Below are 19,916 nucleotides of genomic sequence, written 5' to 3' on the forward strand. Positions count from 1 at the left end.
ATGGGTGCAGCACACCAACATGGCACAAGTATACATATGTAACAAACCTGCACGTTATGCGCACGTACCCTAGAACTTAAAGTATAATAAAAAAAATTAAAAAAAGAAAAATTAGAAAAAAAAAGGAAATAAAGCAAAGAAATACTTCAAAAAAAATAAAAAGTATGAGTGCCTAAGACCCACCTCAGATATTCTGATTTAATTGATTGAGTTGTGGGGGGCTGGACTTGGGGATATTTAAAGTTCTTCATGTGGTTTTAACAAGAAGCCAACTATAAGAACTGCCATTTTGTGTCAACACAGCCATCCCTAAATACCCTCACCAGACCAGAGGTGGCATGACCAAAATGGGGTTTTGGGAGAAGAGGGTAGAATCGCCACCGTTGGTGCTATCCATGGTGCTGAAATGTTGTTGCAATGAATTTTGTTATTAGTAACCATGGTGAGCACTTATTGTTTAAAATATTAAAATATAAAATCTTCTACGCGTTGCATTTTTTAAATTGACAGACGTAAATCTACTGCTAATCACAGAATGACATTCCTATGGATTTTCAGTTCAATATCATGGCTTGTTAAGGGAGAGAGATTGAGGGATATGGTGAGGGAGGGGCAAGGAGAAGAGAAAGATGTTGAAAGAGAGGGTAATTTGCTGTTTGTCTAGTGATCAGATAGGGCAAAAATAAAGATAGTTATGGCTTGTGCTCTTGGCAAATCCACATATTTTATTTTAGCTGATGATAGTGTACTGAATACTGAATATTTTAATTTTAAAATATCTAAATTTTTACATCCCATCTAAAACTCGAAAGCATGTTTATTGTTTTATTTTTCTAAGAATACAGAGTGGCTTTTTTGAGGAAAAGCCTATTTCAAGAGTAACATCTTCATTTTATGCTATGTAACAATACTCCACTGAAGCGTTTCAGTTGATGCATTTGTGTAGCTTCATAAAAAATGGGTTAACATAGTGTCAGGGAACTCTAATCATTAGATATGGCCAGGAGGTTAATGTTTCCCACCTTTCCCTCCACATTCTTTACATCATTACCACAATTAAGTTGCCCAGTCAGTAATTTATTATTTTAGGTCTGAAAATCTATGCTCATTTCCTCAAATTTTACAGAGATGCTCTATGTTCCATGATTCATCCAGCAATACCTTGGTAACAAAGGGTTAAAAGGTTAAAAAAAAAAAAAAGAATGCTATACACCTTTCCCAATTTATGACTGTTCTCAGAAACAGAGCAAATATTTTCCAGGGTAAATGACATAAGACATTATGAAAATATGAGCCTCATATGCTAACCTGAAAATGTCAAATATTTGAACCCCACCTTATCAGCAAATAGCTCAGAAAGTTATGCCTCTTCCTTGCTAACCTCTAGCATTTTCCATGAGGTAGTAGTATGTGCATGCACAGAAATCTAGTAAAACACACAGAAACACCCTTTGAAACAGTTATACTCCTGTTTTCTGCAAGCAATTAAAAATTAAGAGCTTTAGGCTAAACACCAGAGGTGCTTGCTAATATGCAGATCCACAGGCTGTTTGAAGAGTTAGTGGGGAAAAAAGTCTCTCCTCTTAAATTAAAATTACTCAAGAACTCATTTTACTTATAACCAAGCTAAATGAGCTTGGACACCTGAATTTACTGCTTTGGGGGAAAGGAGAGTAAGTTACTGCCCTATATTTTCTTAAATAGTGTACATTCCAAAGAAAGAATTCCAGATAAATCCTATGTTCCCCTAAATGAAAGTTCAAAGCTTTACCAATTTGGTTAGTATAACAATAAAATAGAGTTCAGTTCTCAGACCTTGCTTTATCCTCCATCTATATCAATATTTAACAAGTGGGTCTCATAAACTCAAGTCTTAGTGGATTCAGGTCAAGATGCTTTCAAAAACAAACACATCTGATCATCCTACAAGGGTGGGGCAGCCCTCCCTCTAGGACTGTCATCAGTGAGACATGACTTCTATTCACCAAAGAGGCTTTCAAGAGCCAGTTTACCATCAACACATGGAGAATCTTTTAGCTTAGCCTCCTTAAACTTCTGATATTCCCCATCTGCAGATTAAACACTCTGAGAACCTTCCTGTTTACTGACCACTTTCAATGAGGGCTCTGTAGAATGGAGAAGCAGGATGACAGAAGGAGTCGCAGGAGGTACTTTGGAATTGCTCTTCCCATCAAATGACCTCAAAACTTGTTCTCCCAGTAGTCATGCTTTTTTTTATGGAAGTGAACAAAGAAATCAAATACTCTTCTCTCACCATTTAAGAGTTAGTACTACTGCAGTATGAAGATACTCATCATCAGAAACCATAGACAATAGGTCAAGGGTTGTCAAGTGAAACCTTGAATGATCACGGCAACAAATCTTGGCCAGGAGCGGTGGCGCATGCCTGTAATCCTAGCACCTTGGGAGGCTGAGGCGGGCAGATCACGAGGTCAAGAGATCGAGACCATCCTAGCCAACATGGTGAAATCCCATCTCTACTAAAAAAAATACCAAAATTAGCTGGGTGTGGTGGCGCACGCCTGTAGTCCCAGCCACTCAGAAGGCAGTGGCAGTAGAATCGCTTGAACCCGGGAGGCGGAGGTTGCATTGAGCTGAGATCATGCCACTGCACTCCAGCCTGGTGACAGAGTGAGACTCCATCTCAAACAAAACAAAAACAAAAAGATTAAGTCTTGCTTGCCTTTTATCTGAGGATCATTGGGCCTGCCCTGCATCAGTGGCCCTGTGATTTCAGTCTCTCACATAACTCTAGAAAACTCTTATTACATCTAGGGCCAATGACAGTTTTATATTGCTTGAAAAACGTGTTTAGAACTTGCTTGATATTGTGCTTCCAATATGAGTCAACTATTGGAATAGATACAATAGTGAAAAATATCAATCTGGAACTAGAAAAGGACGTGTTTAGTCACAGGTTGCTACAACCTTGAGATATAGATGAACACCATGTCTTAAAACTCATAAAATTTAAAAAATTGAATGAAGATAAAGAATATTTTCATGCAAATCTTTTCAGAGCCTCAGTTTACAGACTGTCCTTGCAACATTTATCCAACTTAAAACCTTATCCTCATATTTCCCATATTGTAGTTTGGTTGAAACCTCATTTCTGCACAAATTTTGTCCCTATGAAGAGGTAGGCTTCAAATACAAAGAAGATTCATTACCAGAAAAGGGAATGAACCAGCTGGGTAAGAAGGGCAGACACTGTAAGTGCACCTAGAATACTGAGATCCAGAGCCTTCATTAATAATAAGGCCTTCCACTTGATAGGCATCCAAAACACAGACATGTGGACCTAAACAATGCTGTGGCCCTTATCTAGGACTATAGGGTGACACTGGCTATGATGCCTGGGCAACTGCTGGGCCACTGCCTGTGCCCTATTCTCCAGGCCATTCAGCCCTGGGAGGCTGGCAGTGAGCTTCCCGAGATGGGATGAGGATGTCTCTACCCAGGATCTCTGAGATCTAGGGCATCAGTCCCACCCTATGTCACGCCTATAAAGTTGGAATACTGGAGTATGTGACTGGCCCTCAGGCACTGAGAACAAATAAGAGGTCTTCACACTAAGGCCGGGCACAACTGAATGCGAAGGAGCAGAGCAGGTGGAGTTGACAACTGTCTTCAGATGAGAAGACATTGCCAACAAACACCTCAACTATTCTCCCATACCCACAGGCTACTGGGAATAGACCTCTCTGCAGGGCGGGTGTGTATAGGGAAGGGGTTGCCTCAAGTCCTGCCCTTCCCCAACAATAGAGAAAGATTTGGAACCAAAGACCAGCTGCTTGTCCGAACTGATACTGGTTCTGGTTTCATGATCAATGACCTTGAGGCACATTCTTTTAATTTCCCCAAAATCTAGTTTCTCCAGTTTTATAAAGTGATGTTAACTTTGCAAATTCAAAGGAAATCTTGATGTCTGCAAGTCCCTGGTCTTGGGCTTTTCAAAGACCCATTGTTCTTCCTTCAGCCATTTAAGGTTACTTTCTACAACTAGATGCTACATTTTCCACCAGATAGACATTTCAATGACAGTCTCACCAAGATGCAAAAAAGGCTCAATTTTATGTTTCCTTTAGGTCTGCTGACTCATTTAAGTCAATGGCAAGTCCTAACTTGTTCCATTGTGAAGTGCTTGGACAGAAATTACTGCTATTATAACAGTGATGTTTCTACACTTTCCAGTGATGCCCCTTCCTTGCCACCAATCCCCTTGCTAGGTGATTCATTTCTATTCTTCTCCACATTCCTCTTGGGGGCACATTTGAATCTAGTCATTTATTCATTCAAAATCTATTGAGATCCTATTACGAACCAGGGCTTTGGGAATTTTTGCCTTCTTCTGGCAATTTTTAGGTGGGCTGGAAATATTCCAGGCCCACTTGTAGCTTTCTTCCATTCTCACTTAATATATAGCACATAACTAGGGTGACCATATGTCCTAGTTTGCCTGGAACAGTCCTAGTTTGTGCCTGTTATGCAAGCATAGATCTCAATAGTGCCTACTTGGGTCATAGACCACACTGGGTTGCCGCTGCCACTGCCGCCATAGTGCCAGCCCCCTGGGTCTCTGCAAGGCCAGGTGATGCTCCAGAATGGGAGATAAGCTGATATGGGAGCAGACTGAATCCAGCTTCATTCAACATCACTACCAGTTATTTGATCAAGATAGAACCCAAGTAGGTACAATTTACATTGATGCATCATGCCTTATGTGGGAAGGACAGCAATTCCAGGGGAAAACTGCCATTGTGGAGAAGTTGTCTAGCCTTCTGTTCCAGAAAGTCCAGTACACCATCACAGGAACAGGACCATTAGCCCACATCAGATAGGTGCATCATCAGCATGGTTGTGGGTGAGCTTAAGGTAGATGAAGACCCCATCACCGGGTTCCACCAGATGTCACTCATGTTCCTATTAAAGAGTATCAGTGAAGCTTGGGTTTGCACCAATGACATGTTCAGGCTTGCCCTGCTCAACTTTGGCTGACCTCCTGTCACCCAGGCACTTACACTGTTTCCTCCTCACTCCTCTTCCCAATACTATTCTCACTCCTCCACATGCTCCAAATATCATACACAAATGAGCAGGGCCACAATGGGAGTGCGCACAGTGTGCTGCTGCCACCAAGGCGTTGTGCATGATGTTTGGATGCTAGATTAGTTGTACCTGATGAGAGAAATTTGTATTGTACCAGTGCATTCCTCGGTAATACACATGCATGCAAGTAATACCAAAGGTTGTCTTTTAAAAGAATCTACTGATGAGTTGCTCTAGTAACCCAAAGAAGTGAAGGAGAAAGTAGCTGCCTCACTGCCCAGACATTGATTTCTTCAGAAGTTTCAATGCTTAAAGATACAGTAAAGCCACACACACACACACACACACACACACACACACACACAGTGCCCACTTTTACTCAGACTATCTCAGGTTGAAATATAAATGACTTGGTCACCCTAAAGATAACTAGATCTATCTGCAGTTCTCATAGACTTTATGCAGGGTGTGTTTATGGGCAGGGCGGGGGGGATGTGGGAGTGGAAGGAGTCCCATTTATAGAGACCACATGAAACCTTAGTTATGTGCTAGGCTGAGACAGGCTGCAAGAGGAAACCATGAAGCTTGCTGCCATCTTTTAAGAATCATGTTTGGAATCAGTTCTTTTCAGAAGGAGCTAACAGAGAGGTTGACAGCATAGACTCCATAGCCAGACCTCTTGGCTCTACCATTTCCTAGCTGTGGGCAAGTCATCTAACCTCTCTGTGCCTTGGTTTCCTCATATGTAAAATGAAGATAATCATAGTACCTGCTTCATGTGGTTGTTGTAAAGATAACATGAGTCAATGTACCTGGCACATCAAAACTGCTATGACATGTTTTCTGCCACAAATGATTGCCCTGAATTCAGATCCAAGTCCAAGACAACTACACAGTGGCTGGACACAAGGGAGGTCAACTTTCAAGGGAATTTTGGTGCAAAAGACTCTGGTTCAGACATGGGCAAAATTACCCCAATTGGATCCTTTTAGGAAGTAAATGCTTGACAAACAAGGCAGGTCACTGAAGTTGTATCTCAAGTTTGACCAAGTCACAGAATCCTTAGGACCCAGGGTAGCTGAATGCCCAGAAGAAACAATCATCCACTCCACATTCCTGTGGATGCTTCTTATCATCTCTCATCATCCAACTTCATCTGTTGGTGGCTCTCCTCTGCCACCTTAAATAAACACAGGGAGGATGGGCCAAGCTTGATTCATAGAGGAAGAGATGCATGAAAAATCTGGAACCTCAGAACCTTGACATCAACAGGAACCTTCCTCTTCTGAACTCTTAAATTGTAACATCCTTCTCTTCAATCACAGCATCATATCAATCCAGCTCCCTGAAGCTCATAAATACCTTGGGCTCTTTGAAACCTCCGTTGTTTCACAAATTATTTTTTCTCCATCTTCATTTTCTGTCCTCCACAGCCTGGATCATGTGCCCTATCATGGTAATGCCCTTTCAGCAACACTTTACTTTCACCTCCCAGTGTTTGTCCACCCAAGGCATGAAAGCTTCCAATCCTGGATTGACCCCACTTGGCACAAGAAAACCCCAAAGAAACTGCAGAATATTTTAGGTTTATGCTGCTACTCAGTTATAGTTTACAACTTCAGTGGTGTGCTTTCCTTTCTGTGGTCTAACTCACTAGCCTTCCAACTTCATTCCTGTCCTCCACAACTTTACCAACCTCTCCCCATCCCCTACTGCTTTCCACCAGGCATGTAAACACTGTTGGAGAGACACTGACCACCAGGATAGAGTCCAATCTCCTTAACCGCTGTCCATCTGCCTCCCCTGAGATCTTGTCCATTATCTTGAACTGATAGTTTGCCATCACTCAATGACAATCTGCATGCCCATTTTGCATAAGTGTTTTCACTTCTCTCCAGTCCACCAGATAAATATTTCTGAACTTTTCAAACACAACCCCCTTCACTCCCTCATCCCAGCTGCCACAATATTTAGTCATTTGTTACAGCCATATGACTTGACACCTCCTGTCATTGGTCTGATATACAGACTGATAGCAGGTAATCACAGATACATTGTGCAACACCTCCTGTTGTTACACATGTATCTGTGGTTGCCTAACATGGGTCTGTATATCTGTATTTGCCACAAGACATCGAGCTCCGTAGTCAAGGGCCTGGTCTTCCTCATCTTTCTCTGCTCAGGGAACTGGGAAATCTCCAGAAGACACTCAAAAACCATTGACTGATTGATGGAAACCTCACTCTCTGACTGGCAAGGCTAGGTTTTCACATCTGTACCCAGCTATGTTAAATCAAGATCCCCACTGATGAATGCAGTGCTAGCATCTGAAATCGTTGGTCAAACTGCAAATATAACAGAAGGCAGTGCTCAGAGACTTCCCAGCAACACTCACTGCTGTGAAGCTCAGAAGTCATGGGATATGCACAAGAACTTCACCCTATCTCTAACTGGGCTAATTCTCCCAAACAAATGATGAGACAATGCAGTCTTTGTTTTGTGAATCTGATCAGGAAATGCAAGCAAGACATTAAAGACTGAGTTCGGGTTTAAGGGGCTGGGAGCAGAGAAGAAAACAATCAAGGAAGACAAGAAAGCATTAAATTTATACCCGAGGTCATCAGAGCTTCAGCTAAAAATGCAGATAAATAGCAGGCAGCTGGGAAATGTGGAAAAGCTCTGGCAACAGAAAACCCCAATTCAAGGAATCTGGATTCCTCTAACTCCAGATTCCAAAACAAAGGACTTCTCTGCAAGTTCATGAAGTTCCAGTAAAACTTTGTTTAGAATTTTACTTGTTTTGTTTTATGTTCTCCTTGATTAAGAGGTTAGGACTTTTTAAAACTCTTTTCAGATGATTTCTGTTTGACTCTTTACTAACCTACTTCTGAGTGTATGTGAGAGATGCTAAACAGCCTAACTCCTATGTCTACAAGCTTGAGATGAGATCCCCATCATCTCATCTCCAAGCTTTCAGTCCTCTAACAGACTCCCCCACTCCAAAAAATCCTTGATTAGCCCCTAAACTAATGTTTCTAAAACTTTTCTGTGCATACCACCTGGGGATCTTGTTAAAAACACAGAGTCTGACTCAGTACATCCGGGGTGTGGTCTGCAAGTCAGCATTTCTAACAGGCCCCCAGTCAAAGCCATTGCCTCAGGTCAGAGAACCACTCCTAGAGTAGCAAGGTTCTACCCCTCCACTGGTGGACCCAAAAGACATCACCCAAGGGACAAACACGGTGCTCCACTGATGTGCAGGAATACAGTATTTGAATTTCATGTTACGTTTATCTAAAAACATAAAATCTCAACAAACACAGCTAACTAACCTCATTTGGTCTGTCAGATGACCTCCCAACAGAGACTGTGTGAAAAGGAATACTGAGACAAGGGCAAAAATAAAATTCTGCAACTCAGAGCAGTAGACAGCAGTGGACTCACTTGTTCACTCCCATTCAGCTTCCTGCTTAAACAGTGCCAAGAAACTGGAAAAGGTAATATTAAGAATCCACCTCCACCAATCAAAGGTGGTCTAGCAGTTCAAAATAATAAAGATTATTTGGAATATGGGCTTATAGTCATCTTTAATGATGACCTTGGTAGTATATTGCATCTGAAAATAGTATACGCTTATGATTTTAAAGTAATAATCCCTAATTTGAAGAGTACATATGCAAACATTATTTGACTGATGGGGTGTACAATCCAAGTTTGGAGACCACTGTTCCATACTACCAGCTTGCCTTTCCTTGCACCGGAGAATAAAATCCCTAGCCTCCACTCTCCCAACCCACCCTGTCTCCAGTCCTGTGACCTACCCTGCCAACTCCCACCACCCCAACCAATATTTTTGCTGAAGCGGTAGCAGGAAGAGCCAGCAAGCCCAAACTCAGATGACGGCAAGGGGCAGGGAGGTGTTACAAGAAAGTGGTCCAGATCCAGACCCCAAGAAAGGGTTCTTAGATCTCATGCAAGAAAGAATTCAGGGTGAGTCCGTAGAGTAAAGCGAAAGCAAGTTTATTAAGAAAGTAAAGGGGCCGGGCGCGGTGGCTCAAGCCTGTAATCCCAGCACTTTGGGAGGCCAAGACGGGCGGATCATGAGGTCAGGAGATCGAGACCATCCTGGCTAACACGGTGAAACCCTGTCTCTACCAAAAAATACAAAAATCTAGCCGGGCGAGGTGGCGGGCGCCTGTAGTCTCAGCTACTCCGGAGGCTAAGGCAGGAGAATGGCGGGAACCCGGGAGGCGGAGCTTGCAGTGAGCTGAGATCCGGCCACTGCACTCCAGCCTGGGTGACAGAGCGAGACTCCATCTCAAAAAAAAAAGAAAGTAAAGGAACAAAAGAATAGCTACTCCATAGAGCAGCCTCGAGGGCTGCTGGTTGCTCATTTTTATGGTTATTTCTTGATTATATACTAAATAAGGGGTGAATTATCCATGCCTCCCCTTTTCAGACCATACAGGGTAACTTCCTGATGTTGCCATGGCATTTGTAAACTGTCATGGAGCTAGTGGGAGTGTAGCCATGAGGAGGATCACAGGTCACTCATGGCTGTCTTGATTTTGGTGGGATTTAGCCGGCTTCTTTACTGCAACTTGTTTTATCAGCAAGGTCTTTATGACCTGTATCTTGTGCCAACCTCCTATGTCATCCTGTGACTTAGAATGCCAAACCATCTGGGAATGCAGCCCAGTAGGTTTCAGCCTCATTTCACCCAGCTCCTATTCAAGACGGAGTCGTTTTGGTTCACACATCTCTGACAGAGGGATCACAGAATCTTAAAGAGGGAAGAGTGCGTATGAGACCAGAATATGCCACCCCAAAATATGACAGTAGGAGACCAGAATATTCCATCCCAAAATATGCCTTTTAGGCATAAGAATTATTTTAAGCTGATTATTTTGAGAAACTACAGACACAGAAGTTCCGAACACAGAGTCGAAGTTTCCTTTTGTAAGGGAAATTTATATCTACAAAGAAAATATCCGTTTGTAAGGGTGTCTCCCTCTCTGTACCAGGAAGAGAAGGATGACTCACTATAGTCTCTTATCAATGAAGAAGGCACAACTTAAAGCTGCTTAACAAACCTTACCCTTCTTTACCTTGCTTTTCCTGGGTAGCTCCCCATAACTGGACTTCCCCCAACACCCTTGTGACCATTTCTCTGAGTGTTCACCAGACACTCCTCAGACTACAACAGCTGCGCTCCCCTCTGAAATCAGGACACAAGAATTGAAAGCAACTGGAACAGATACATCACTTACTCCTGGTATCCAGAACCCCAGAGCATCTTTCCCACAAATTGGTTGTTCAACTTTTCTTTCAATTCCATAAGCTCCCCAGTATCAGTTTCCCATTGTTGCTATAACAAATTACCACAAACTCAGTGGCTTAAAAGAACACCAATTAGGAGTCTAGCATCCAAAATATATAAAGAGCTTTTTTTTTCATATATATCCACAACATATAAAGATCACTCACAACAACAAAAAGACAACCAGCCCAATTTTTAAAAAATGGTCAAAAAATGGAGATTTCCTCAAAAAAGATATATATATAGTCAACAAGCACATAAAAAAATGCTTGACATCATTAGTCATCAGAGAAATGCAAATACAATTCAGAGTGAGGTGCTACGTCACTCCCACTAATGAAGTGGCATAGTGTCTGGGGTAAATACCTGAGGCTCATTGTCCCACACCAAGGGAATCAAGGACACGGACACACAAGAAGTGAGTTTAAGAGTAGAGGCTTGGCCAGGCGCGGTGGCTCAAGCCTGTAATCCCAGCACTTTGGGAGGCCGAGACGGGCGGATCACAAGGTCAGGAGATCAAGACCATCCTGGCTAACATGGTGAAACCCCGTCTCTACTAAAAAATACAAAAAAACTAGCCGGGCGAGGTGGCGGGTGCCTGTAGTCCCAGCTACTGGGAGGCTGAGGCAGGAGAATGGCGTAAAAAACCCGGGAGGCGGAGCTTGCAGTGAGCTGAGATCCCGCCATTGCACTCCAGCCTGGGCGACAGAGCGAGACTCCATCTCAAAAAAAAAAAAAAAAAAAAAAAAGAGTAGAGGCTTAATAGGCAAAAGAAAGAGAACAGCTCTCTCTCCTGCAGAGAGAGAGGGGCGCCCGAGTGGGCCTTCTAGTCGGTGGCAAAGCACACAGGGTTTTATAGATGAGCTTGAGGAGGCGATGTCTGATTTACATAGTGCCCAAAAATTAGTTGGACCAGGTGTGTCATTTACATAGTGCGTGAAGAAGCTGGCCACCCCACCCTAACCTGTTATTATGCAGATGGGTTCTCTACCTGGCCAGTGCCATGTTGCCTGTTCCTTTACTGTACCCGTAGTTGACAGAAGAAGATGGAGCCTCCATGTTGAACATGCCTGGTCCCCAGGTAGCACTTTCCTATTGGCACAGCTGCACACATTCACCCGTGCAAACTTCCAACTGGCTTATCCATGTCTGCAGCTCGATTTTACAGGCTGTTTTGTTTTTTTTTTGTTTGTTTGTTTTTTTTTTAGAAAAGACATGATTTGGGGCTGCTTTTATTAAAAGGAAAACCTTACTAAGGACTCTCTTACCCTCACTCTCTGCCTAAATAATTTCTTTCTAGCTCCTGTATCATTTGGACAGCTATACTTAAAAAAAAAGAAAAAGAAAGAAAAGAAGTGTTGATGAGGACATGGAGAATTGGAAACCTTACACATTCCGGTTATTTGGTGGGAATGTAAAATGGTCAGCTGTTATGGAAAATAGTTTGGCAGTTTCTCAAAAAGTCAAACATAGAATTACCACATGACCCAGCAATTCTACTTCTAAGCATCTATACTCCCAATACTGAAAGCAGGTACTCAAATTAGTATCTACACACACAGGTTCATAGCACTACTCACAACAGCCAAAATGTAGAAACAGCCCAAATATCTATCAATTGACGAACAGCTAAAGTTATTCTGGTATTTATATATAATGGAATATTATTCAACCATAAAAGGAATGAGGTACTGATACATGCTACAACATGGGTGAACTTTCAAATATTTGCTAAGCAAAAGAAGCCAGATGCAAAAGGTCAGATATTATAAGATTCGATTTCTATGAAATATCCATAGTGACAGAACACAGATTGGTGGTTACCTGGGGGAGGTGGGACAGAGAGATGGGGAGCGACTGCCTAATATGTATGGTGTTTCTTTCTGGGCTGATGAAAATGTTTTGGACCTAGATAGAGTGTTTGCATAATACTGTGAATGTACTAAATGCCGCTGAATTGTTTAAAATGGTTGCTTTAGTGAATTTCACTGCAACTGAAACACACGCACATGAGCATACACATACACACACGAATTTCTTCTCTCATAGTTGTGGATTTCAAAAGTCCTAAAACCTAGGTGTTGGAGGGCTTTGTTCCTTCTGGAGGTTCTAGGGGAGACTTCATTCCGTGCCTTTTTCCGGCTTCTAGAGGCCACCTGCCTTCCTTGGCTTTGGCCCCTTCCTCCATCTTCAAAGCCCACAGTAACTTCAAATTCCTGTCTCTGATGTCTGCTTCAGTCATCACATCATCTTCGTTGGCTCTGGCCCTCCTACATTCCTTTTATAAGGACCCTTGTATTACGTTGGTTCTACCTGAATAGTCAAAAACACTCTCCCAATTTCAAGATCCTAATCCCATCTGCAAAGTGCCTTTTGCCATGTCAGGTAATATATTCACAGTTTTCAGGGATTTGGAGGTGGACATATCTGGGGGGCTATCACTCCATCCACCACACTCTGACATCCCTTCAATGAACTCCTTTTCTTCCTTCAGTTAGCCGGTGTCTGTTGCTTGCAACCACAGAACATTAATTGATAAAATACTTCCTGTTTTTCAGCACTGTGTTTGGAATGAATGAAGAATGTGAAAGTAACAAGCAGGACTTGGTGATTTCTTGATCCTAATGGAGAATGACTAAGGACATCTGCAGGAATTTCACATTTAGCACAATGCTTTCCCCAGGAGCAAGGAAGCCTGGAGAGCAGATGCTTAGGAAGTGTCTAACAGCCGAATGAATCATAGGGTGAGAAGAGAAGGAAAGTTTAAAGCCTTTAATCAGAGGATATAGAAGCAGGGATAAGACTGAACAGAGAGGAGCAAGGAAGCAGGAAAACGTATTTCATATAAAAATCTAAGTTAGAAGGCAGGTTAGCACACATAGCATAAAAGTTGCTAATCATCCTTCTTTGTCAGGTGACACCCTCCTACTGTCAAGCCTGAATCTGAGTCAGAGGTCACCTCAGCCCCAGGAAGTCCTTCTGATGTTCCGAGACAGAATTAACAGCTCTGTTCCACAAATATATACCAGGTACTTAATGTGTTGCTCTGAACAAATGCAGTCGCAGAAAATTCTTCAAAAGAAGGAACCTGCTTTTGCCACTGTCTAAAAGTGCCTGGGACACATTGGGGGTTCACACGCTAACCACATCTTTAAAAGCCATGGGCCACCACAGCTCAAAATAACTGTTTGTTTGCTTTAGATATTAGCATTCAAAGCCATCTTTATTTTATTCCACTTCACACAGCCCCTTCAATATATTTTAAAAAATCAAACTTGGAATCACAGCACTTTTGTATGCCCCAGAAATCTATTTTTAGCTCAGTAACTTTTAGGACCAGTTTACCAAAACCTGGCATTGGTTTTCACAGGTGCATTTCTTACAAGCCAAACAGGACTGACAAGCAAATAAATGCTCACTTGCTGGGTCATTCCACCTCTCTGATGGGCCAGGCCACTTCACTTCCAGGAGCCTCTTAAGGAGGAAGCTATTTGACTTTCTGCCTCAAACAAATTGTGAGTATTCGCAATTCATTTGACTTTGACCTAGAAATTTTATTCATGCAAAACGGAGTTTTTTTTTTTGTTTTTTTTTTGTTTTTTCCATTTTAGGAAGTCAGGGTTCCTGGAAGAGTGGAGAACACTCTTTGTTTAATGTGTCACCTTAGAGTTCGACATCACTTATATTTCATCCTCAAAAGCCATCACATGAGTCAGCCCTGTCTTCACAGCTACTGTGTTTGTTGAAAGGGGAGAGGGTTGTTTGCTCATCCAGGGTGGAGAAACCTCTGAGACTCTTTGGATATTGCCTTTTTCCTCCACCCTCGGGGTATGGCCTATAGTCAGTACACAGTGGGTGAACTGCAGGTTGCGTAAAGCAACCATGATAGCCAGAGTTGCCTGCAAAAGCACATTGTCATTTGGATGGCGACACTGGATTTTAATTATGACCATCCAGAGTCACTGCCTTCAGAACCAAGACCTTGACTTCCTAAAACAACGCGCTACAAACTACGTCCTTTATAACCAGGGAAACATCAAATGAGTAATATCAATGCCCCTTCTCCCCTAAAAGGATAAGGAAACCAGTACAAAGTCAGGTTTGTTGTGTTGTGTTTTGTTTTGAGATACAGTCTTGCTCTGTCACCAAGACTGGAGTGCAGTGGTGCAATATTGGCTCACTGCAACCTTGGCCTCCCAGGTTCAAGCTATTCTCCTGCCTCAGCCTCCAGAGTAGCTGGAACTACAGGTGCCTGCCACCATGTCTGGCTAATTTTTGTATTTTTAGTAGAGATGGAGTTTCACCACGTTGGCCAAGCTGGTCTCAAAGTCCTGACTTCAGGTGATCCACGCCCACCTCGGCCTCCCAAAGTGCTGGGATTACAGGCGTGAGCCACCGCGCCCGGCCCCAAGTCAGTTTTAACCTCAGCAAAACTCCTCCATCATTTTCCTAACCTTTGTAATCAAGTCCTAAGAAATTTCTTCCTATAGAATAAAGTTTCTAGACTAGTGCTTTGCACTGAAGGGAACTGATGTGTTCACATTCTTGAGGGAGCGCAGGCAAGATTCACAACAAAACCAGCACAACCAACCTACAAACATACGTGCTGAGCAGAATTTCACTTTTCCTATGTGCCACAGAATTCTTCTTCCTCTTTGCTTATCTGCTGGGAAAATGGCATGGCATGGCTACCAGGCGTCCCACATATTCCAGGACAGCCCTGATTTCTTGTATTCCTTCCTGTTGTCCCCCACATCTGCTCACTCTTGTCCAAGCCTTGTGAACCAGTGTCTGCTTCAGAATGAGGGGCAGATGTAGTGTACCACAGGGCAAGAGAAGTAACGTTTCGACCTGTTCACTCATGGGACAAACAAAGGTAATACTTAGGTCACACATTAAAAAAAAAAGATTATGACAAAGTTATTAGGAAGATAATATTACTAATCAATATACGCATCCCACATATGAGCAAATTTTCAGAGAATTAAGAAATTCTAGAATTGAAGTAGATCTTAAACTTTATCTTATTCACTTTTCCAATTAGAAAACCACAGGCCGAGCATCCAAATAAGTAAGAATGACATGTCGCACTCATTAGACAAATTTTTATTTTAAAATGCTATTACCACAGGCCAGAGCATAAATAATACGCCAGACCTCTTTTTGTGGGACAAAAGATTCCACGTTCTTCTCCAGGAGTAAAGAACCATGGGTCACAACCTTGAAAGACTCGGTAAACTTAGTAATCTCATTTTTAGTGAGAGATGGTGAATGACCATGTTAATTTCCTCTTGCCCTCCAGGAAGGCAGACATTGCACTGAAATACTGCATTTTCAAGACAATCACCCACTGTTTCCAAGTAGACTCATCCTGATCATATCCTTTCTACAGCAGGCGTTTTCCCTACTGCATTGGCCTCCCAAAGTGCCAGGATTACCAGGCATGAGCCACCATACCCAGTCTACATCAAACTGCTTCTTAATATCAACCTGTCTTGGTTGAATTGAAGGCTCCATCCTTGCCAACAGATCTTAGAGTATCTGGTGTGAAGTTACAGGAAGATAGAGTACTAGGATTTTTTAAAAAGAAGAGATTTATCTCTCGTTCTCTCTCCCTCTTTTAAATCTGGGTACACCAGAGGGGCCAACTATCCAGGCCTTAGAATCAAATGTCCCTGGGCTCAAATTCTGGTCCCTCCCTCTCTAGTTGTATGATCTTAGGGGACTCCCATTAGCCTCAATTTCCTCAGGTGTCGAATGAAGATAATTAACAATACCCACCTCTACCTTGGTTTATTAGGGTGAGAAGCATACTGAATGGAAAACATTCAGTACAGTAGTATGTCACATGGTAGCATAGTGTCTGACTCTCTTTGATCAAACATGTCTCTTAGAGTAGTCCAGATTATTGTTCTATCTGGTAAATCCACTCCCTGCTCAAAAATCTTAATTAGCTCTCCATTCTAACAGGATAATTTTAAACATCCTGTCTGGCACTCGAGGTCCTCTGACCTGCTTTCTAGATAGATTTCCCATAATACTTCTCATGTATCCAACAGCCTAGCTCTCTGTGAACCACTTGAGTTTTCTTGTTCATGTTCAGCATTTTGCTCCGTCAGCCTGGGGTGCCTGAATCCATTCCTAACATCTAACTAAGGAGGAGGTTGTAAACTAGTAACTGTGTAATTGTGTGTTGTTATGTGTTAACCCTGATGGCATAAGTGAAGGACATGTGTTAACCCTGATAGCATAAGTGAAGGACAGTAAATGACCATGTTAACTTGCTCTAAGAGATAAGGCTTGCTTTTATTAGTTGTCAGAAATTGGGAAATTTCACTGAAAAGCAGATTTCTAGATTCTCATAGTATAAAAGATCTGTGTAAGATCTGGCCACTTTGGGTCTATGTTCCCAGGTAGTAACATTAAATTTGCCTGGGTAGAGACAAGCTTTCTCCAGTTTACCCCAGTCATCACCACTCCCTATAGTACCACACCAGCCTGAATGACGCTTGAAGTTATTCCCTGCTTCCTCTCTAAACATTCAAGTTTGTCATCTTCGATCTAAATCTTACAGATCCTCAACCCTTCATAAATCCTTTCTTGATTTTCTGTGTTAAAATATTTTTTCTTCCTCTTTTTTAGCTCCACATGTCACTGGTCTCCTTGTTGTGTGATCCTTTATCTTCTTACTTCATTGCTCTTCCAGAAGGACAGATCACTTGACAGAGAACCCATAAGTGGACTGTGCCTGGTTTAGCACCAGACACAAGCAGGTATTTGATTAACGCTTTTGAATGAACAAAAAGCAGGTATCTAATCATGGGAAAGTCACAGCTCACAAAGTATGCAGGGTTTTCTTCCTGGGCTGGGCTGTTTCAATCATCAATTATTCCTAGGAAAAGGCATTAAGGGAGCTGGGGTAGAGGGCAGGGGGAAGGTCTACTTGCGGGGGAGAAGGAGTTGCACTTTTAATACCCCAATACTCAATTTCAAATTTTGTTCTCGATTCATTTGCAGGAAAAACAATTATTTGATACTCTAATAAGAGATGTGTTATAACTCTATACTTGGTTATCACTTAATTTTGTTCTGTGTGTTGTCAGAGACATTATTCCCTTAGAATCACATAAAAACCATGAGTAGCAAGGTAGTATTATTACCTCCAATTACAGAAAAGAAAGCTCAAGCTGTAGTCTGCATGATCAAAATACCCTCCCTAACGTTCCTTTTTTTTTTTTTTTTTTTTTTTTTTGAGATGGAGTCTCACTCTGTTGCCCAGGTTGGAGTGCAATGGTGTGATCTTGGCTCACTGTAACCTCCGCCTTCTGGGTTCAAGTAACTGGAATTACAGGCACGTACTACCATGCCCGGCTAATTTTAAATCTTAGTAGAGATGGGGTTTCATCATGTTGGCCAGGCTGGTCTCGAACTCCTGACCTCAGGTGATCCACCTACCTCAGTCTCCCAAAGGGTTGGAATTACAGGCGTGAGCCACCGTGCCTGGCCTGTTCCTGACTTTTGAAGGCTGAAGGAGATGCAAGGCCTCCTGGAGGCAGGGCAGCCAGCTGCTTTGAGCTAGGAGACTGATAGCAACCTGTCAATTTGCACCATCTAAGCTCTGATCAGGGCTGTCACAACACATCCTGCAAAGAATCACAATCACTGTCTTTCCAACACATTCTCCTTTTCAGCTATGCTGTCCAAGGACACACTGACAACGCAGAGAAAGGCTGAAAGAAAAACAGAAGTCAAATGTGCATGTAGTTTTACAAGCTGGCTTGAAAGTGTTCTTTTTAATCTTCCCTCCTAGTGAGCACACGAGAGTCTGATCATGTTGGAGCTGCCTTATATTGTACAATGAATGGTTCACCATTTAGAAAGTACTTTGTAGAACTGCTTCCTTTTTGCCTAATGCATCAGAATCTAAGAAGCCAGTTCATAAGCAAGGACTCATCTGCTGGATTCTCTGTAGCATAGGGGAGGTGATGTGGTTGGGCAGGGAGGGATGAAATTCCATCTTGGCACAGAGTGAATAAATTGAAAACAGTTACAGGGATAAAGAAATAAGTCAGCAGCAACGCATTGGAGCAACAGACTCAAAAAGTCTCGAGTACAGAGCTGGAAGTTTAGAGGCTGGGGCAGGCCCATTCTTTGAATCTAGGCTCTTGTTTTTCCAGATAGTCAACATTTCCAGTCCAAGATGGAGACCACGTCTGCCTCTGCCTTCTCTGCCAGGGCAAACACTTCAAAAGCCCACCAGCACTCTCCAGCCACTCCACATCAGCTCCGAGTGTGGAAGGAAAAGGCAAGTTTCCATGAACTATCTAGTGCTGTGGTCTCCAGCTGGCTCTAAATAGAACAAGCACCAAAAACAAATCAAAATGCGTTTTACACCCAAAGTGTCAAGTATTTACAGGTAGTGTGAAGAACTTGAGCTGAGGTGACACTCAAAGCTATCAAGCTTGTCAGTTGGAAAAATGTCCTTTTTCCTAGTCTCTCTCCATTGTGAAAGGGGCCTCACAGTTTGAAAGTGTAATGGCTTGACTGTTGTCTCTAAAAGGTGAAAGGACTTGAAGGACTTATCAAGCATAATGAGAAGCCCTCTCCTGAGTTTATAACTAGCAACTCTTTCTTAGAGTAGAAGACATTAGACTTGGCCATGGCCCTACCAGATTTGCTCAAGTTTCTGGGCAATGATAGTGCCTTCTCCGTGTGCATGGGAGAGCAGCCCACATTGAGTAAGTCCATGCTCACTGCAAATACCTGTTTTTGTTTCAAGCAGGGAGAGACTCATGTGGTCTAAGAACAGTGTGGGCCCTTGGGAACAGGAAATAAGTGAGCAGTATTCTGTGTAAAAGTGTGGGGAATTAAACGAAGCCTTTCCTGTTTCCTCGCTCTGCCTGAAATGCCATTTCCTAGCAGTCTCACCTCTCTTCAATGCCCAGCTCATTTCACCTTTTACAAGAAACCATCTCTGACCACTTCCAAACAGTCCCACTTTCCACCCCTTGCTTGGCACTGCTTACAGAATGCTATAGGGGGGAGCTGTTTGCCATGTTTCAAGCTCATCTTAGACTATTTGCTGCTGTCGCCACATCTTTTATATTTGCGTTCTCCACATCACTTGGCACAGTCCAGCAGTACACAGCTGATGCTCGGTGAGTATTTGTTAAGTTAATGTTTGGATTTATTCCTTGGCTTAGCTCATCAAGGAATTGAGGAGACTAAGTGGATAAATTATAAATGGGAATGTGCCTGCTCAACACCAAAGAAGCCATCGTAGCTTCATGAGCATAGAAGATGATTCTTCATGACAAATGCCTTCAATATTCCTTTCCAGCTCTGTGTGAATATTGAGAATCACCATTTATTGAAGGCTGCTGCACTGAGTGCAACATACACACACCTCATCCTGCAGAAGAGGAAACCAGTGGTTATTTAACTTCTCTGAACCCTTCGCATACAGTTAGGAAGGGGCACCAGTGGATTTTGGCCTCAAAGCTCGTTTTTATCCAGCTCATCATAC

At 42.5% G+C, this 19,916-nt stretch overlaps 1 protein-coding gene and 1 pseudogene across 1 annotated transcript in view; one reads left to right on the forward strand and one right to left on the reverse strand.

The window, feature by feature from the left end:
- GNA14 (G protein subunit alpha 14) overlaps window positions 1-19,916 on the reverse strand; it is a 228,761-nt gene that overhangs the window by 156,509 nt on the left and 52,336 nt on the right. The window lies entirely within an intron of this gene.
- Window positions 4,626-5,019, forward strand: LOC108542661 (nuclear transport factor 2 pseudogene; annotated as a pseudogene).

This window comes from Rhinopithecus bieti, unplaced genomic scaffold (assembly GCF_001698545.2).
Source record: "Rhinopithecus bieti isolate Rb0 unplaced genomic scaffold, ASM169854v2 scaffold_19708, whole genome shotgun sequence".
Lineage (NCBI taxonomy): Eukaryota > Metazoa > Chordata > Mammalia > Primates > Cercopithecidae > Rhinopithecus > Rhinopithecus bieti.